The sequence below is a fragment of the Saccopteryx bilineata genome, chromosome 3 (assembly GCF_036850765.1).
Source record: "Saccopteryx bilineata isolate mSacBil1 chromosome 3, mSacBil1_pri_phased_curated, whole genome shotgun sequence".
Classification (NCBI taxonomy): domain Eukaryota; kingdom Metazoa; phylum Chordata; class Mammalia; order Chiroptera; family Emballonuridae; genus Saccopteryx; species Saccopteryx bilineata.
In genome coordinates, this window is record NC_089492.1 from 144,456,008 (window position 1) to 144,468,701 (window position 12,694).

General features: G+C 44.0%; 1 protein-coding gene and 1 non-coding gene across 2 annotated transcripts in view; one reads left to right on the top strand and one right to left on the bottom strand.

Moving 5' to 3' along the window:
• TCF7L1 (transcription factor 7 like 1) overlaps nucleotides 1–12,694 on the top strand; it is a 165,281-nt gene that overhangs the window by 13,713 nt on the left and 138,874 nt on the right. The gene's annotated exons all lie outside the window — the stretch shown is intronic.
• Nucleotides 4,168–4,243, bottom strand: TRNAS-AGA (transfer RNA serine (anticodon AGA)). Its single transcript has one exon. It is a non-coding gene; the product is annotated as a tRNA-Ser (tRNA).

Here is a 12,694-nt window from a genome sequence, read left to right on the forward strand (position 1 = left end):
AAACTCATTTTTTTATACAAAGAATAAACTTTAATCAATTATATATTTTCCATTTTGTTCATTGACCTTTTGCCATCTTTCTTGCAGCTTCATGATTCTGCGCTCATAGAAATTTTGGTTCTTATCAGCAAAAAACTGAACCAAGTGCGATTTAAGGTCATCATCATTTGTGAAAGTTTTATCATTCAAAGAGTTTTGCAAACTCTGAAATAAACGGTAATCAGATGGTGCCAGGTCAGGGCTGTATGGGGGGATACAATATCACTTCCCAACCAAGCTCCCGTAATTTCCCTTGAGTTATTAAAGATGTGTGAGGCTTTGCATTATCATGGTGGAACACAATTCCTTGGCAATTTGCCAATTCTGGCTGGTTTTTCTTTGATTGCTTCATCCAGTTTCATTAGTTGTTGACAGTAAACACCTGAATTGATCATCTGGTTTCTTGAAAGCAGCTCACTTCGGTGTAGTCCCACCGAATTGACAGCATGACCTTTTTTTGATGCAGTTCAGCTTTAGATGTGGTTTGTGCGTGTTCATCACTCTTGGACTATGATTGTTTTCAAATGATGTTACTGTAGATAACCCATTTTTCATCACCAGTGATGATTCTTTTCAAAAAAGGGTTGGTTTCATTGCACTTGAGATGCATATCGCAAATATTGATTTGTTTTAAGTGAATGTCAATTCATGCAGAACCCAAATATCCAGCTTCTTAGCGAGTCCAAGACATTTTAAGTGATTTTCAGTTGTTTGCGATACATTTAACCTCTCTACAGTCTCTCAAACAGTTATATGTCAGTTTTCTTCAATTATGGCTTTGATTTGGTCATCATCAACTTCAGTATGTTGACCAAAACGGTCATCTTTTGAGTGAAAAATCTCCAGAACAGAATTTTTTAAACCAATTCTGACATGTGTATTCTGTTATGCAATCAACACCATGAACTTCACATATTATTTTGTGAGCCTCAGCAGCTTTATTTCCTTGACAGAAATAAAGAAGTAAAATATGCCGAAAACGTTCATTTCTGCACTCCATGTTAGAATTGACCCTAAACTAACAGTTACAAACTTACGCACAACTTGCTTCTAAAGTAACCTAAATGTGACTGATATCAAATGCCAAAAGGAAAAAACCATAACACTGACAGAAGTTCTTCAATTATAACGCTGTATGTGACAACTGAAAACACTTTCTTGTCAACCCAGTACATTCCCTTTGTCTTTCTGTTCTTCTCTAAGTTTCAAGAGTAAGTTACAGATACAGTGCCCCTTTATTCCTAGATAACTTCATGTGCATGGTTTTTTTGGATGTTTTTTATTTATTGGGGTGACTGGTTAATAAAATTATATAGGTTTCAGGTGTACGATTCTATAATATATCATCTATATATGTGTTCACCACCCCAAGTCAGGTCTCCTTTCCTCACTCTTTATCCTCCCATTCGCCTCTTCCACCTTCCCCCACTCCCCATAGGTATGTGTTCTAAAACTGAGGATAATTTACCAGAATATAGTTATCAAAATTAGGAAATTAGCCCAGAGTTATACTCCTATTGTCTTATCTACAGACCTTGTTCAGATTTTGCCAGTTGTCTTCCTAATATCTTTCATAGCAAAAGAAAACATTTAAAAAATTTTAGTCTGGGGTGGTGGTTCAGGATGAACCCAGGATTATATGTTGCATTTCGTTGTCTCTCTCTCTCTCTTTTTTTTTTTTTTTAGGGAGACAGAGAGAGGGACAGATAGGGACAGACAGGAAGGGAGAGATGAGAAGCATCAATTCTTCATTGTATCACCTTAGTTCATTGATTGCTTTTATCATATGTGCCTTGACCTTGGGGCTCCAGCCAAGCCAGTGACCTGGGTCTTCTGCATCTATCCACTGCTGGTCAGGCTACATTTCCTTGTCTGTTTTGTCTCTTCCTGTTTAGAACAGTTCTTCAGTCTGAATATGTCCCTCGCATTCTTGACTTTTGCAAGATTTGACAGAGCAGGTCAGGGAGACGTATCAACTTATAGCTGCTTCACTTTAGTTGTTCATTGTTTGCTTGTCTGTGCCTTGACTGGGCAAGCCCAGAGTTTTGAACCTGTGACCTCAGTATTCCAGGTGGAAGCTCTATCCACTGCACCACCACAGGTCAGGAACAAACCATTTATTTTGTGAAGGACCTTAACATCTGCTTTTTTCAGAGGTTTCTTCATGACTGGATTCAGGTTGTATATTTTGGGCAAGAACACTGCATAGTTGATGTGGTGTTGTGACATACTTTTCTTTTCTTTTTTAATAATTTTATTTTTTTAATGGGGTGACATCAATAAATCAGGATACATATATTCAAAGATAACAAGTCCAGGTTATCTTGTTGTTCAATTATGTTGCATACCCACCACCCAAAGTCAGATTGTCCTCTGTCACCTTCTATCTTGTTTTCTTTGTGCCCCTCCCCACCCCCTATCCCTCTCCCATTCCCCCCTCCCCCCCGTAACCACCACACTCTTATCAATGTCTCTGTGACATACTTTTCAATGCTTCTCTGGAGGAGCCATCTAGTTTCTCAGTCTAAGGATGTTAATTGACAGACAGACAGGAAGGGGGAGAGATGAGAAGTGTCAACTTATAGTTGTGTCACTTTAGTTGTTCATTGACTGCTTCTCATATGTGCCTTGATGGGGAGTGGGGGGCTCAAGCCAAGCCAATGACCCCTTTCTCAAGTCAGCAACTGTTGGGCTCAAGACAGCAACCGTGGGATCATGTTGATGATCCCATGCACAAGCCAGGGACCCTGCATTCAAGCTGGTGAGCCTGCCCTCAAGCTAGGACCTTGAGGTTTTGAACCTGGGACCTCAATGTCCCAGGTCGATGCTCTATCCCAGTAGTGGTCAACCTGGTCCCTACTGCCCACTAGTGGGCATTCCAGCTTTCATGGTGGGCAGTAGCAGGGCAACCAAAGTATAAATAAAAAGATAGATTTGCCCTGGCCGGTTGGCTCAGTGGTAGAGCGTCAGCCTGGCGTGCGGGAATCCCGGGTTCGATTCCCGGCCAGGGCACACAGGAGAAGCGCCCATCTGCTTCTCAACCCCTCCCCCTCTCCTTCCTCTCTGTCTCTCTCTTCCCCTCCCACAGCCAAGGCTCCATTGGAGCAGAGATGGCCCGGGCGCTGAGGATGGCTCTGTGGCCTCTGCCTCAGGCGCTAGACTGGCTCTGGTCACAACAGAGCGACGCCCCAGATGGGCAGAGCATCGCCCCCTGGTGGGCATGCCGGGTGGATCCCTGTCGGGCGCATGCGGGAGTCTGACTGCCTCCCTGTTTCCAGCCTCAGAAAAATACCAAAAAAAAAAAAAAAAAAGATAGATTTAACTATAGTAAGTTTTATAAAGATTTATTCTGCCAAACTTAGCGAGAATCTGACATAAAGTACTTGGTAAGTAATTATTATTATATGCTTTAACTTGCTGTAGCTCTGCTTTATAAATTTTATAAAGTAAAGTTACTTCCCTACTTTATAAATCACCATTACTGTGGAACTGGTGGCCGGTTAGAAAATTTTACTACTAAGGGAGATACAAAAGTGTGTGGTAGGTATAAAAAGGTTGACTCCCCCTGCTGTATCCACTGCATCACCACCAGTCAGGCCAGGTGATGTTAATTTTGAACACTTGGTTAAAATGGTGTCTGCAAAGTTTCTGCAAGAAAGTTACTATTTTTCCTCTTTGTAATTAATAAATATCTTGTGGGGAGATTCATCATGACTATAATATCTCTATTTCTCACCAAACTTTCACCCACTAGTTTTATTATCCATTGGTCTTTTTTTTTTTTTTTTTTTTTTTGCATTTTTCTGAAGCTAGAAACAGGGAGAGACAGTCAGACAGACTCCCGCATGCGCCCGACCGGGATCCACCCGGCACGCCCACCAGGGGCGACGCTCTGTCCACCAGGGGGCGATGCTCTGCCCATCCTGGGCGTCGCCATGTTGCGACCCTCCTGGGTGTCGCCATGTTGCGACCAGAGCCACTCTAGCGCCTGGGGCAGAGGCCACAGAGCCATCCCCAGCGCCCGGGCCATCTTTGCTCCAATGGAGCCCTGGCTGCGGGAGGGGAAGAGAGAGACAGAGAGGAAGGCGCGGCGGAGGGGTGGAGAAGCAAATGGGCGCTTCTCCTATGTGCCCTGGCCGGGAATCGAACCCGGGTCCTCCGCACTCTAGGCCGACGCTCTACCGCTGAGCCAACCGGCCAGGGCTTTTTTTTCATTTTTATTCTTTGATGTTTCATGCCAGAAACATTATTTCTGTGGTAGTGGCCAAATTGATGATCAGATTTTTAAAGTTTGACATTGTAGTGCAAGAACACTTATTTCTTAGCTCCATAAGTTGCTAGATTGTTTCTGTGACACTCTGTAGTATATTTGTGAATATTAAATGTGAAGGAATAAGATATTTTGGTCCTTCATTTTTTTAAAATAAATTATTTTATAGTATTTTTATAGTCTTTATTATGTCTGGAGCAGAGATGACTTATCACAAAATTATAGTACATGGTTTTGAAAGCTTGTGAAATATTGAGGTAGCAAATTGATGTTCTGCTCTGCATTCTGAGTTTGGATGTAAAGAATTTCCTAATTAGGTTTTTAGTTTTTTATCTGGTGCCTCCTGTGGAGTTTCTCACAGTTTGGGTTTTGTTAAATGCAACCCCATGATGTCTTTTAACATGTTTTTCTGTCCCCTGTAGTTCTTGAAAACTGTTAGCTGGATTTAGATTTTTGAGCAAGCTTCAGGGTTCTTGCTCTCTCCTTTTAAATTTATTTTTGCAAGATTTTTTCATAGCTGTTGTTTTTATATTGTGAGACACTTAACATCTGGTGACCATCACCCACATCCATTATTTCATCAGCAATTTCAAATGGTGATAGTCTATTTGTATCATTTCTTTTTCATCTATCAGCTGTAATATTTTTAAAAAGATAAGTTACCCCTCATCTATTAGTTACCCTAGATCAGAGGTCAGGAACACTAAGGTCCACAGGCTGAATCCAACTTTACTTATTTTTGTAAGTAAAGTTTTATTAGAACACAGCTGTGCATATTTATTTGCTTATTGTCAATGGCTGCTTTTGCATTGCAAGGGTTGAGGTGTGTAGTTGTGGCCTGTAGAGATGAAAAGATTTGGGCACTTTATAGAAAGGGTTTTCTAGGCCATGGCCGTTTGGCTCAGAGGTAGAGCGTCAGCCTGGTGTGTGGAAGTCTTGGGGTTGATTCCCAGCCAGGGCACACAGGAGAAGTGCCCATCTGCTTCTCCACCCTTCCCCCTCTCCTTCTTCTCTGTCTCTCTCTTCCCCTCCTGCAGCCAAGGCTCCAATGGAGCAAAGTTGACCCAGGCACTGAGGATGGTTCCATGGCCTCTGCCTCAGGTGCTAGAATGGCTCCAGCCACAATGGAGCAACACCCCAGATGGGCAGAGCATTGACCCCTGGTGGATCATGATTGGGCACATGCTGGAATCTGACTGACTGCCTCCCTGCTTCTAACTTTGGAAAAATACCACCCCCCAAAAAAAGGTTTCCTGACCTCTGTTCTAGATCACAGGAAAAACAATTTAAATGCTTGATTCTTTCCCTTTATTTTCAGTTGGTTTCCTGTAACTGCAAAGGTAACCAACCCATGAAGTTAGTTTGTTTGTTTGTTTATTTATTTATTTATATATTTATTTATTTTTTAAGTGAGAGTAGGGGAGATAGAGAGACCGACTCCTGCATGCACTCTGACTGGGATCCACCCTTTAACCTCCACCTGGGGCTCATGCTCAATTCAACCGAGCTATTTTTAGCACCTGAGGCCTACACTCAGACCAACCGAGCTATCCTTGGCGCCTAGGGCTGACATTCAAACCAATCGAGCTACTGGCTGTGGGAGGGGAAGAGAAGCAGATGGTTGCTTTTCATGTGTGCCCTGACTGGGGATCAAACTCGGGATATCCACACACTAGGCCAGCGCTCTATCCACTGAGCCAACCAGCCAAGGCCATAGTTATATTTTTAAATAACATTGTAAACTCATGCATTTAAATGTATTTAGTGTGTTTTAGTCCATTTATAATTATTATCCTTATTGATATTCAAACTGCCCCTTCAGGTTGGCTCCTGAATCCTTACGGCAGGATGTTCCAGGATGCTCTTCTGCATTTCTTGTCCCAGACCTGGAGTCAGCCATTTCTAGGAGGAACTCTGATTCCTTTCTTAGTGAAATATGTTACTTAGAAATCATAGGCTGAATGCTAGTGGTTTATATACAGCTCCTAAATGTTACTCTGCTTATTGTTATGAGTACACCAAGCAATTTCATAGAGTTTAGAAGTACTGTTTGACCCTTGAACCACACAAGTTTGAGCTGTACGGGTCTACTTATTTTTGCAGACCCGCAAAGAAGTAAACCCTGTGCAGTTCATACTCACATTATTGAAGAGTCAGCTGTAGAAGATAATAGGCCTATTGTGATTTTAAAACATTTCATAAACACTTATTTGCTCTAACAGTGCATAATGTTCTTTTTGAATGTACTCTTGATATTAGTAGCCCTGTTAATTAATTCTATTTGTTTAATTGTAGTTGTACATTACCTATATAAAATTAATATCTTTCATGCTTATATTTTACTCTTTCAATAAAAATATACATACATGAACTTCTGCCAACTCCTAGCATTTCAACAGATAGAGCTCATATGGAGAATTCTACTCGAGTAACATGTAGAATGCTTCCCTATTTTTGAAAGGGCATGTTCAGATAATGACAGCAAATCACACATGCTTCATTTCCTCATTTCTCACAGGGTTACATATGATAGATTTGTTATTTAGATATGTTGGTCACCTCTGTGACCACATTGGCGTTAATCAGGCAGAAGTACAGTTCTGCTCAAGATTGAAGCCGTAGTAACAGATTTCCATTGAATGCTGAGTCAGAGGCTATATTTTAATATAGTCCTAGGACTTAACTCATAGTTGCAAAGATTAAATAAAGCCTTACGCAAGTATGTAGAACAATGCCTGGCACACAGTGAGGGCTTTGTTACGGTAAAGTCATTATTTTTAGTTTTAGTGGTTCTGGGTTTTTAAGGTCTCCCCAGTCTCCATATTTATTCTTTACACTCTGCATTCCCTGGGCACTTACTTGTATTCAGTTTTGGATTTCTTGGTCTCTAGGACCCATACTCTTAAGGACCCTAGCTGTGCTATTTTCTTTAGCTTACTGTCACTCTGGCACAGTGCCTTGCACATAAAATCTGCACATGTGTGAGTATTTGTTATTATTTATTCACACTTCCCTCTTTATTATGTGTAGTATGTAACAAACAGCAAAAACCTGTCTTCTTGGACATGTTTAGGCTAGCAAGGGAAGTGATCGTTCACTTCTAGTATCTTGCAGGATATAATCTTTGATAAGTTTATTATTGGTGGTTGATCATTTTTGATTAACTTTTTATGAAAGTTATCTCAATTCATCCCAGTATTGAGGCTTGTACATCCTTTTAAAAATAAAGCAGATGTCTGTGCTAGAGGTAGAACTTTGAATCTGACCCACTAGTGTGTAGCTGTGGACTTTATTTCATCTGGATACTGGGAGATGTGGACACCATATGTTTTTATAGGTCTGTGCCAAGGAAAATACTTTAGAATTACATTAGCAACTCCAAGGTATTTTGGCTGTTCTGAGAGGACACATGATAGTTTTCCAGTTATAGGAACAAGAGCTTTTGTTTTCTACAGAAGTTTCTTATAGGCTATGAGAACAATAGTGCCTCTATTAGCATTTCCCAGAGTGACATCCTTGGGATTGTTAGTAGGTAGGACATCTTAGGCTTTGTTTCTGTGTTTAACATGCCAGTGTTCACCTTGAATCTCTCAGAGGGGAGTGCATTGTGCAGGATTCCTCAGACTTATTTGACCAAGGCTTTTCTTGTGTTTAGAATACTACTCTCCACCCTACGCCCCCCCACCCCATACTCCCTGCCCCCCAGTTTAGATGCAGTTTTCTGCTATAAATTCTCAACTCCCTGTAAGGGGACACACTTCACTGCTGGTAAATATGTGGCCTAATAATTATCTGATATACACTATTTCCTCTGGATCCTAAGCTCTCTGAGGAAGGCAGGGAGAGGCTCTGTTTTGTTCTCTGCTGGACTCTCAGCACCAGGCATACAGAGGGTCCTCAGTAAGTATTTCTTGGCTAAGTGAAGGAACCATAGAACCCTTTATTTCCAAGTAGCATCTCAGGGGATGGTGCTCCACAAAACCTGCCTGGGAACCGTACTAGTCTTGGGACTTCGTTTTCAATGTGAATTATTACAGTTCTGTAATCTTCCTATTCCTAATTTAATTTAGTGCATCCGCTAGGTGGGAACTGTCAGTATATTTAAAGCTCAGTGCTTGAAATAATTTCTCAGTGTCCACAGTGAATCAGCCAAGATTAGAACCTTAATCTCTTGATAAACTGTTTTAGGGTCCACCACCCAGAGGCTCGTCTGTAAACCATTCTGCATAAATAGGAACTAGTATTTGAGGTTTTGGGGGGAGGGAAAAAATCAGGTACCCCTTTTGTACACTAATTAATACAGGCAAAACAAAAGGCCCAGCTTGGTTTTCAAGTTCACGTTTGGCTCATATGTGGTTGGTCCTCAGTGAAGATTATGATCTTGTGTAAATTAAAAACAAATGTTAAATAAGTCATAATGTGGTAGAAAGGGAATTCAGGATTCTTGTTTTTAAAAGCTCAAGGTAAACAGAACTCCTTTTAAAGCAGACCTTCATCTCCTCTCCTCCACTTTACCTCTGTGTTCCATTTTTATGATTTCTCTTCATTTTTCATATAACTAGCAAGTAGGTAGATATGTACCTATGGTCTCATATCAGCGTGTACAAGCCTCATACACCAAGCCACTAGCTCTTCTGAACTGGGAAAATAGAAGTTTAGTCTGCTAACACGTTTGGCAAGATGCCCTCTTCTGAGGAATGACCCCCAGTGGCCTGCTGCCCAAGGCAGCTCCTCCTGGGGAGTGTGAGTGGTAGGGAGGGAGCACAATCCCCCCCTGTGTTCTCCTCCCCTGGGCGAGCTCCCCAGCACATTCTTGACTGGAGCTGGGAGCCCTGGGCCTGGCAGGTTTAGGTACTAAATGGGACTCTGTATGTGTAAGCCAAATTAAGTCTGCAGCAGTCTTTATGAGCACAGTAACTGCTTTGCAGATGTAAAGAAGCTCAAAAGTACTGTGTGTGTTTGCAGCAGGCTTGGTCCCCGTAAAGTTTCCATGAGCACATAGCAAGGGCTCTGTACACAGAAATTGAGTTCCTTGGTTCTCAACCCGCTCACCTCTTTACTTTGTCAAAGTATGCATCATATTATTCTGTGTGTCTTTTTTTTTTTAAAACCAAGGACCTTACTAGTTGGATTTTAGTTACAGTTGAGGAAACCGAGACCCAGAAAGGCAAAGAGAATTCCTAATATCACCAAGCTAATGAGAAACATAGCAAGACTAGTACCTGAGTTCCACTTCTTTCTGAACAGTTCTTTTTTTGCAGTGATAACAATTTAATTCTTGAGTGTTTTTGTCCCTGCTTTATTCTAGAGGAAGTCAAGGTGCAGCAGGAGCAGGGTCCCGTTCTGAGTCTGCTCAGCAATCCAGGCAGAGACAGACTTAGAACCCAGAGTTGCCCGGCTCCTACCATGCATGCCACCTTCCCCTGGGCCACACGGCGGCTCATGTGTGCTCAAGGGACGTGGCCTGTACAGGTGAAGATGCTGAACTAGTGCACCCGGGCATTCCTTTCAGTCATTATTCTGAGGTTCCACTTTGGAAACATTTGATAATGCCCACACTTGGTCTCTGAGAAGCCCAGAGCTAGAGGACCTGCAGTTTCCAGTCCCCCTGGCCTCTGATGGGTCTGTGGCACCTGCTCAGGAGGCTTTGGGTTGAGAGTAGGAACCATGGTGGCAAATTGGCCGCATGGGCCCAGGCGTAGCTGGTTGGGGCCGGATGGAAGAGACCCTGGCTGGCTTTCCTGCCTTCTCCTTTCTCTCTCTGTCCCTGCTCGGGGGAGGTCTTGGGGTTAGTAAGAGGTGAGGGGCAATTCGTGGTAATTACTCATCATTTGTGCAGACAGCAGGCATGGCTTTATAGGTGCCTTCTGGGATGGAGAGAGGCTGGAGACTCTTATCAAAATGTGGCATGGAGGACCCAGAGAAAAGCGAGCAGTCCATGGGAGGGAGGGGAGGTGTGGAGTCGCCCCTTAAGAGGTTAGCTTTAGATACTCCCAGGTATAACAAGGAACCAGCTCCACGGCTGTGTAAGCTAAGTGCTGTCAGTGTGAGCACAGAGCAGGGGCAGCAGCTGGGTGAGCTGGTGGGAAGTGAGGTATGGTCCAGAACATCAGCCCAGAGCCCCCCTCAGCCCAGTCCAGGGCTTCTCTCCTGTAGCCAGAACCAAGGCACTGACCAACAGACGGACTTCCTTGTGCCCTCTGGGTGGGCACTTTAGAACACAGGCAGTCCCTTCCCCTCTGCCTGAGACCTTTCTGTCCTGTTGGGTTTGGTGTCCTGGAGACCATTACATGACTCCTTGTGCAGCTGAAATCTGTCCAGAGCTTTGAGGTCTCAACTTTCCCAGGGGCTGTTGTAGCACTTTTTAGGTGTGTTTTGTAGTGGGGAGATAGGAGCCTGTTGAGAAATCATATCTGATCAGAATAGCTGAGAGAGGTTTGAGGGCAGCGAGAAAGCCCACATTGCATGTCCTGAGAAAAAATTGTGTTTGAAGTATCAAAATCACTCCAGATTAGTTTGAGGGGGATTATAAAGTTTCCTGTCTCTTTGTGGAAAAAAAATTCAGGGTCTTTCTCCTATGGATGTATCTTTCATCCACGTGTACTGCTTTAATAAAATGTTACCATGCCTCTCTGTAAGTGGATAATTGAGCAGAATAGCATGTTAATTTATCTCTAGGTTGGGCCTAAGGTAGGGCTTGGTTCTTTGGAAATGGTCCAAAACCAAATAGAGCTCACCTGCAGAAGGGCCTCTTGGCACCAAGACAGGCCGGAACCACTGCCACGCCTTTTTCACTGTCTTTAGAAGGTTGTTCCCACCCCAACAAAAGTCTCTGTTATCGAAGAACTGGGCCTTTAAATCTGACTATATTTCCATCTCTGGTACAAATGTCTTTCCTCAGGCAAGCTTCTGTCTCAGGGTTGGCTGTGAGAATGTGGAAGTACAATCGGGCTTTGTGGCGGAGGAGGGCTTTGCAGCGCCCTGGAAGGTGGGGTTCAGCCTTGTATAAATAAATAGCAGCAGGCTCTCGCTTCAGGAAGAGGGGATTCCTGGAATGAGAGACTGGCGCTCAAGTCAGGAAACTCCTCCTGGCTTTTCTGCAGCCTCGGCAGCTTCTCCCAGCCCCCTTGTCCTCCCGTGTGGCCCACGGGCAAGGGTGCTGTTCGCCTGGAGCTGCCCTGACTCCCCGAGCACCCTGCACCAACCACTGACCACAGGGACCTGGCCTTCCCCCTGTTGTCATCCATGGAGACAGCTTTGCATCTTGTGAGGCACATCCCGCACTGGGTAGGTCCAGCTGTGGGCCGCCCTGGTCACTCAGGAATCAGGCAGCACCCTCCCCGCTTTGTCTCTTCTTTGCTCCTATGGTCATTGTCTGCTGCCCAGTGCTGTCCTCTCCAGAATGAACCTGGGACTGAGAGGGGCATCTCTAGCTGCTTGTCCTCTGGAAGATCTGGCAGGGGTGAAAGAGATGAAGAGAGACAAGTGTGACCATTTCTGCTGCTTTCCGTACACTCCCTGTCCCTGGCTGGTTTGCAGTAGAGGCCCTTTGACATCAGAGATGGGAGGACCCTGAAGAATTTAAAGACCGTATTCAGGCCTGCTTGGCCCCAGGCTGGCGAAAGCTTGATAAAGAGGGTGTTTAGGGAGAAGTGTGACACCTGGCTCTTCAAGGCCCCCTCACAGCAGGCCTGGTCCTGAACCGAATGTCCTGCTGGTCAGGCCGCCTGGCAGTTCCCTGCTGCCACGCCCGCCACTTTCCTTCTGTCCCGCACAACGTCCTTCTTTCCTCATTCTCTGCATCTGCTGCTTAGGGGCCCGGCTTCCTCCTAGAGCATCTCTGTTATGTTGGCTCACTCCTCTCTTGGTGCTCTGACTGCTGGTTACTTGGTTGTCTGGGTTTCAGAGCCCTTCTGCCCAAGGAGAGCTTTGCCGAGTGGGCCAAGGGCAGCCCTAGGAGACTGTCACATTGTCGCAGGGAAGAAGGGTGTTAGCTGCCATGTCCTATCTGCAGACGGTGCTTTTTTCTCTCTCGATATAAAGACGTTGTTGTTGATTTTTTTAATCCAAAAAAGTTTAATGTATAGGAAAACTGACTCCTTTTGGTACACAGGTGTTTTTTTTAAGTTTTTAAGATTGATTTTAGAGAGAGAGGAAGGAAGGGAGATAGAGAGACAGAGAGAGAAACATTGCTTTGTTGTTACACTCATCTACTCATTTACCGATTGATTCTTGCATGTGCCCTGACCAGGGATCAAACCCACAACCTTGGTGTATCAGGATGATGCTCTAACCAACTGAGCTCTCTGGCCAGGGCTTGGTGCAGAGTCTTATGAGTTTTAACATATACATCTGTATAGCTGCCACCACAGTTCCAAGTCCCCG